Consider the following 6,446-nt stretch of genomic DNA (forward strand, 5'->3'; position numbering starts at 1 on the left):
TGGGGCAACGCTTCATGACAACAGGTGATGAGAAAACATAGAAACATAGAAAATAGGATCAGGAGTAGTTTATTCATCCCTTTGAGCTTGCTCCACAGTTCAATATGATCATGGCTGATAATACCCTCTTCCACCCAAATTCTATGGTCCCTTTAAGCCTAAGATTTAAACCTAACTCCTTCTTGAAAACATTCAATGTTTCAATGATTTGCATTGGAACGAAACAAGGCTAAAACAGATAGTATGGATACTGGAAACCTGCAATAAATACAGAAAATTCTGGTAGATTCGATATCACGTGTGGAGAGTAAAACAGAGTTAATATATCAGATTTAAAGAAAACATAGATCTGGAGAAGGTGTTAATTGTTACAAATAGCAAAAAGAAACATGAAATATCTGGTAAAAAGAACATTGCCTAGGCCATGACAGTGGCTGTGCAGAAAGAGGGAATTACCACCCCAAGCACCAACACACCTTCTCCATTCCCCAATGTCTCCGGTGCAGCCTTTCTCCACTACTGGCGCTTATAGCCTGAGGCTTTTCAAAATCTAAAGTTGAGAGAAGTTGCACATGAACATATGAATTAGGAGCATAATAAAGCCATTCAGCCCATCCAGCCTTGAATAAAGTCAAGCTATTCTGATTGTAACCTGAGCTTCGCATTCCTGCCATCCCTAATTGCTTTTTCTCTTCTTAATAAACAAGAATCAATCTACCTTTGTCTCTGTTTGAAAAAAAATTCAAGGACTCTGCTTCCATCACCTTTAGAGAAAGACAGTTCAAAAGACTCACAGCCCTCTGAAGGAAAAAGAACAATCACCTAAACTCTGTTGTAAAGAGATAAATGCTGATTTAAATAATGACCAGTGATTTTTAAACAGATTGAGATGAAATGATAGTTTGCACGATGAGAGTGAGAATTCAGGAGGGAGGAGGGCTGTATTTTTTTTAAAAGTATGTGGTCAGAGTATGAGAAAAGGCAGCCATTAAGGCTTTCAGTCAGCTTTGGACCTAGCTAGGGAGATGGCTTACAAGTAACTTGCTGAAAACAGATGGAGAGAGTAGGAAATATATCTCCTGGACAAGATATGGCTGGGTTTTGTGGACATTCACAAGATACGACTGGGAAGTTCTTTAATTTTTTTTCAATAGCGGTTGAAGCATCCTGAAGAATTTGGAAGAAGCACAATTATTTTTCACTATCACTATTCTTGACCATTTTTTAACTACCTTACTCTGCTGGCAGGCAGTATTGACCATCTAATTATTCAAACTGTTAATAATATATAGAGGGGATATATGAGAAAAACTCAGAGAAAGATGTGGGATTAGTGCTGGGTCCGGGCAGAAACGTGGGTATGTGTTAGCTTGGTAATCTAGTTGATTGGTTTGTCTCAACCTTAGTGACAAAGAGCCTATGATTCCTTACTATCAGAATGGAGTGTGTACACCGTCAAAGGAGGGAAGGCTTAAAGAGAGATCAGTCAAGATAAAAACTTAGCTTTGCTTTCCAGGATGGCTCTAGAAATAGTTACTTCTGTTTAGAAAAAGGAGAGTGAGGCTTTTTAGCACTTGGTGCAGCCTACTCAGATCTGACAATTGGCGCTATGCCAGATAACTTTAACTCTGTGCCCTTGGATTAAGGAATCAAAAATAGTGGCTGGAACACTTTAACAGCCAAGAAATGAGACAGAAATGGATTTGCTGGAGACAAGGGCATCAAAGATGAAAGAGTAGTTGTTTCTGAGATAGTAGGAACTGGGTCTAGGCCCAAAACGTCAGCTTTCCTGCTCGGCCTGCTGTGTTCATCCAGTTCTAAACCTTGTTATCTATGAAAGAGTAATTACGTAGCTGTACAGCTGTAAAGGTACTTGATGAGTGAAAGGACAAATGTTAGTAGGGTTTCATGTGACTTGGTAACTGTTTTATTCCAGGGAAAATACAGGAAGTCAGTTTGCAAAGGGTTGGAAAGACATGGATAAAAGGAAGCGTTGGAAATGATCTTGTCTGAAACTGAAGACAAAGGAATTTAGAGGACCCATGAGAGGGCATAACTGAAGGAATGGCTGTGAATATAAATGAGAACGTTTTTATGTTCAGAGGTTTCAAGTGTTTAAAGAAGGCCTTACAAATAAAAAATGGGGCAAGTTGAATTGCGTGAGGTTGAAGTCACTATGAATAAGAAGTTTCTGACTGCAAAGGTTGCTTATGGCATTTAGTTAGAATATTTTGTGTATAACCTCAAGATAGGTGAAAGAAAATCAAGATATTAAAGAATTAGGGCATATGGTGCCACAAGGGTGAGTGTTAATAGATTATGTTAACACCTTGGTAAAGAGAGAGATATCATAGTCAAGTGTCCTATGGACATCCTCATTGACCTTCATTTCATGATGAGGCCAGAAGTGGGGCTGTTGCCAATGATTGCAGAATGTTCTCCACCAATTACAACTCTTCATACACTGAAGCAGTCCACCTCCAAATGGAGCAAGGCCTGGACAATATCCAGGCTTGGGCTGCAAGTGGCAAGTAATGACCATCTCCAATAAGAGACAATCTAACCATTATCCCTTGACATTCACTGATATTACCATTACTGAATCTCACACTATAAACACTCTGGTGGGTCTCCATTAGCCAGTAACAGAGCTGGATGAGATATTTAAATTCAGTAGTTAGGAATCCTGTAATGAGCAACTCAATTCCTAACTCCCCAAAGCCAGTGCACCATAAACAAGACGCCAGTCAGGATGAAATGTGATGGAATATTTTCCACTTGCGAGTTTTGAGAAGATTTGTAGCTTAGGTTGAGGTTCTGGATGTGAGTTTGCTCGCTGAGCTGGAAGGTTAGTTTTCAGACGTCTCGTCACCATTCTAGGTAACATCATCAGTGAGCCTCTGACGAAGCGCTGGTGTTATGTCCCGCTTTCTATTTATCTGTTTAGGTTTCCTTGGGTTGGTGATGTCATTTCCTGTTCTTTTTCTCAGAGGATGGTAGATTGGCTCCAAATCAATGTGTTTGTTGATGGAGTTCCGGTTGGAATGCCATGCTTCTAGGAATTCCTAGATTCTATTCCTAGAAGCATGGCATTCCAACTGGAACTCCATCAACAAACACATTGATTTGGAGCCAATCTACCATCCTCTGAGAAAAAGAACAGGAAATGACATCACCAACCCAAGGAAACCTAAGCAGATAAATAGAAAGCGGGACATAACACCAGCGCTTCGTCAGAGGCTCACTGATGATGTTACCTAGAATGGTGACGAGACGTCTGAAAACTAACCTTCCAGCTCAGCGAGCAAACTCACATCCATATTTTCCACTTGCCTGGTTGAATGCAGCTCTAACAACAATCAAGACGCTTGACACCATTCAAGTCTAAGCAGTCTGTTCGTTTGGCACCACATCCACAAAAATTCCTCCACCAATGAGCAAAGTAGCAATGTGTACCATCTTGGACATGCATTGCAGAATTTCACCAAGGATCCATGAACAGCATCTTCAAAATCATGACTACTTCAAAAGAGGACAAGTGCAGTAGATACACAGGAATACGAGCAAGTTCTCCAGCAAGCCAATCACCATCCTGACTTGGAAATACCTTGCTGTTATGTCATTGTTATCGGGAAAATTTCCTGGAATTCTCTCCCAAAAAGGGTATACCTTCAGCTCATGGATGCCAGCAGTTCAAGAAGGCAGTTCATCACCACCACCTTCTCAAGGGCAAATATGGAAAGGCAAAAAATGCTGGCCCAGCTCATGATGCCCACATTCCCCAAGTGAATTTTAAAGAAAGTTTAGCCCCATCCTGACACATTGGCTACATACACAATGCAGGTTTCAAATGAAATTATTTGATGACATTCAGGCATGGAAATACTGATAATATCCTTATTAGTACATGGTACCGAAGCCAAATCTAGTTGCCTGTGTCAATATTAATAGGCCTGCCAAAATCACAACTGAGGCTAACCTGACAGGATGGTGCAAGCAATTGGGGTACAAACCTTTTACTCTTAGAAAGTGGGTTTGAATACAAGACAAAATTTTTTTCAGGGGCTTGAAGCCGCTGTTATTAGCTCAAATCGGGATCGAAAACCTGCAGCATGCTGGAAACTGTCTCCCAGCTGTGATTTTCCTTGAACCAATAGTCAATAGCCAGCAGACTCGCCATCCAATGAAGGATGGTACTGGCTTTCAAAGCTGGTGGCCAGTAGGAGGTCTTTCAAACACATCTGACCTCCCAAGATGATACGGGGAAGCAGAAAACTTTTCTCTAACTTGTTCAAAATTAAAACTAGTGGAAGAGGAAAATGTGGAATTTGAAGTAGTTGTGTCTCCATTGCAGAGGCTGATCGCCACATAGCAGCTTACAATTGCAGCTAGAGACAGGGAGACTACACACATATCTAAGCCTGCTTGGGGTCCTGGAAATCATGGACATCAACCTTCTAGCAATCATACTGTGACTTCTCATCTTTCGGGACCAGGATTCCAACTGGAAAGTTCTGAACATCATGCCTTAATCAACAATCACCCATCACTTACAGACAGCTAGCGTTGACAACCTACATCTTGCCTCCTGGGAAATTATGTGAAGGGGGTGGAGATGTGGTGTGGTGGCAGAATAGAACTGGGGAACAAGCGCACTAGCAGGTAGAGTGAAACAACTCACCTGTACAATATTGTGCAGTGCAACTCCACAATGTTGGCTGGAAGTACTGGAGGCAGAGTCATATTAGTTTCCTATGTTGTACTAGACCCATATTGCTTGATGTTGCTATGTGACAAACAGTAGATGAAGTGTTCAGCTTCCCAGCATCTTGCTAAACACAAAAGTCATCCAAACATAATTTCAGAAAAACACCGACTCCTGGGGAATCAGCACCTGGGTGTTTGAGTACAAGGTGACCTTGATATTTATAATAGTATTTGTCAAAAAAAGTATAGAATAATGGCTAACATCAATAAATTTTGATAGCTTTTTCAATTCAACTAAAACCGAAAAAGCATTTTCTTTAACTTCCTTTTAAAGAAAAAATACATTGGATATTTTCTGTTGATACATTACATATTACTGAATATAAACTGAATTGTTTGCTCTATCTTGTCTCAGGGGATCACAACTGATGACTGGTGCACCTGCTAAATTATCTGTATGTGTATGTTTGTCACTGTGCATTTTGTCAATCAATGTGGTTTATGTTGATTATAATTTATACACTACCCTTTAGTTCATGGCTATCAAGTGCACTGGCAAAAAGACAGTATATTTTCAATCATGTCAGAATTGAGAAAGTAAGTTCAGAACTAACTTTTGGGTTTGATTCTTACTTTGCACGAAGTTAGCTTATCCTGACCAAGACAACATTGTGTTTCCATACCGTAGGAAGAGCAAAAGGTTGATCTGACTATCCAGACTCCCTCAAACCACCAAGCGTGGTTGAATAGCTATTTGACACTCACATGGACCAAGATTTTACATGTGGAAATCACAACCACTGCTACCCTGTGCATACGTAAAATCCAGCAGGATCACATTAGATTGCTAACCTGGTGACAACTGCTGGGTTCCCATAATATCGTAGCCAGACAGATAGCAAAATTGACAACCCATCTGCCATTGTAAAAATCCTCATTGTCAAGCCATTAAGATTATCATCAATTCAATTGGTGCAAATATTTTGCTGCCTATGCTGTAATATGGTTGGCAGAGAGGGGAAGGCAGGCACGAGTGGACAAGCCATTTTCTCACTAATTCTGGTGAAAAATTGAGGAGGTCAGATATGCTTCCTTTGTGGACTCTCCGGTGTGCAGCAGGGATACCCACACCCCAAGATGGTACACCCTCTTTGTGCCTCTCTACTGACCTTCTAGAAGCCAACTTTCCAACTGAGCTCATCTTTCCCTCATATGCCAGATCCTTCCCCACTTAAAATTCCATGCATTCTTCTCAGTGAGACTGCTTGTAGTTCCAACAATGCCAACTAGTGAATTCTGCTACTGTAAGGACTGCAAGTACTGTAACCAATCAGATTTTCTGGCACTTTGAGGGTGGGACTTGATTTCACTCTGGAGTAGAAGTTGCAGGTTGAACTTAGTCAGTCTTCCCATAGCAAGTTATCACTGTGGGGCTGCCTTCTTTTAGTGTCGGTTAGTTTGTGCCTGGCTTTTAAGTGGGTTTAGAGGCAGCAATTAGCTCCCATTCCCAAACTCTCAAACCCAAAAGAATAGTCACTTGGCTGACGGATGGGGAAGAAAACAGTCATTCAACAGAAGCCAAAGCCTAAAAGGACTAGAACAAGAAAAGGAATAAAAGAAACGAGAACAAAAACCAATAATGTTCTGGTGATACAATGGAAACTTTTCTAGCTGTTGAAAACATTCTCTAATTGACTTAGCAATTCACCTGTAGTTAACCTCAGAATATATCTATAGTA

The sequence above is a fragment of the Stegostoma tigrinum genome, chromosome 19 (assembly GCF_030684315.1).
Source record: "Stegostoma tigrinum isolate sSteTig4 chromosome 19, sSteTig4.hap1, whole genome shotgun sequence".
Lineage (NCBI taxonomy): Eukaryota > Metazoa > Chordata > Chondrichthyes > Orectolobiformes > Stegostomatidae > Stegostoma > Stegostoma tigrinum.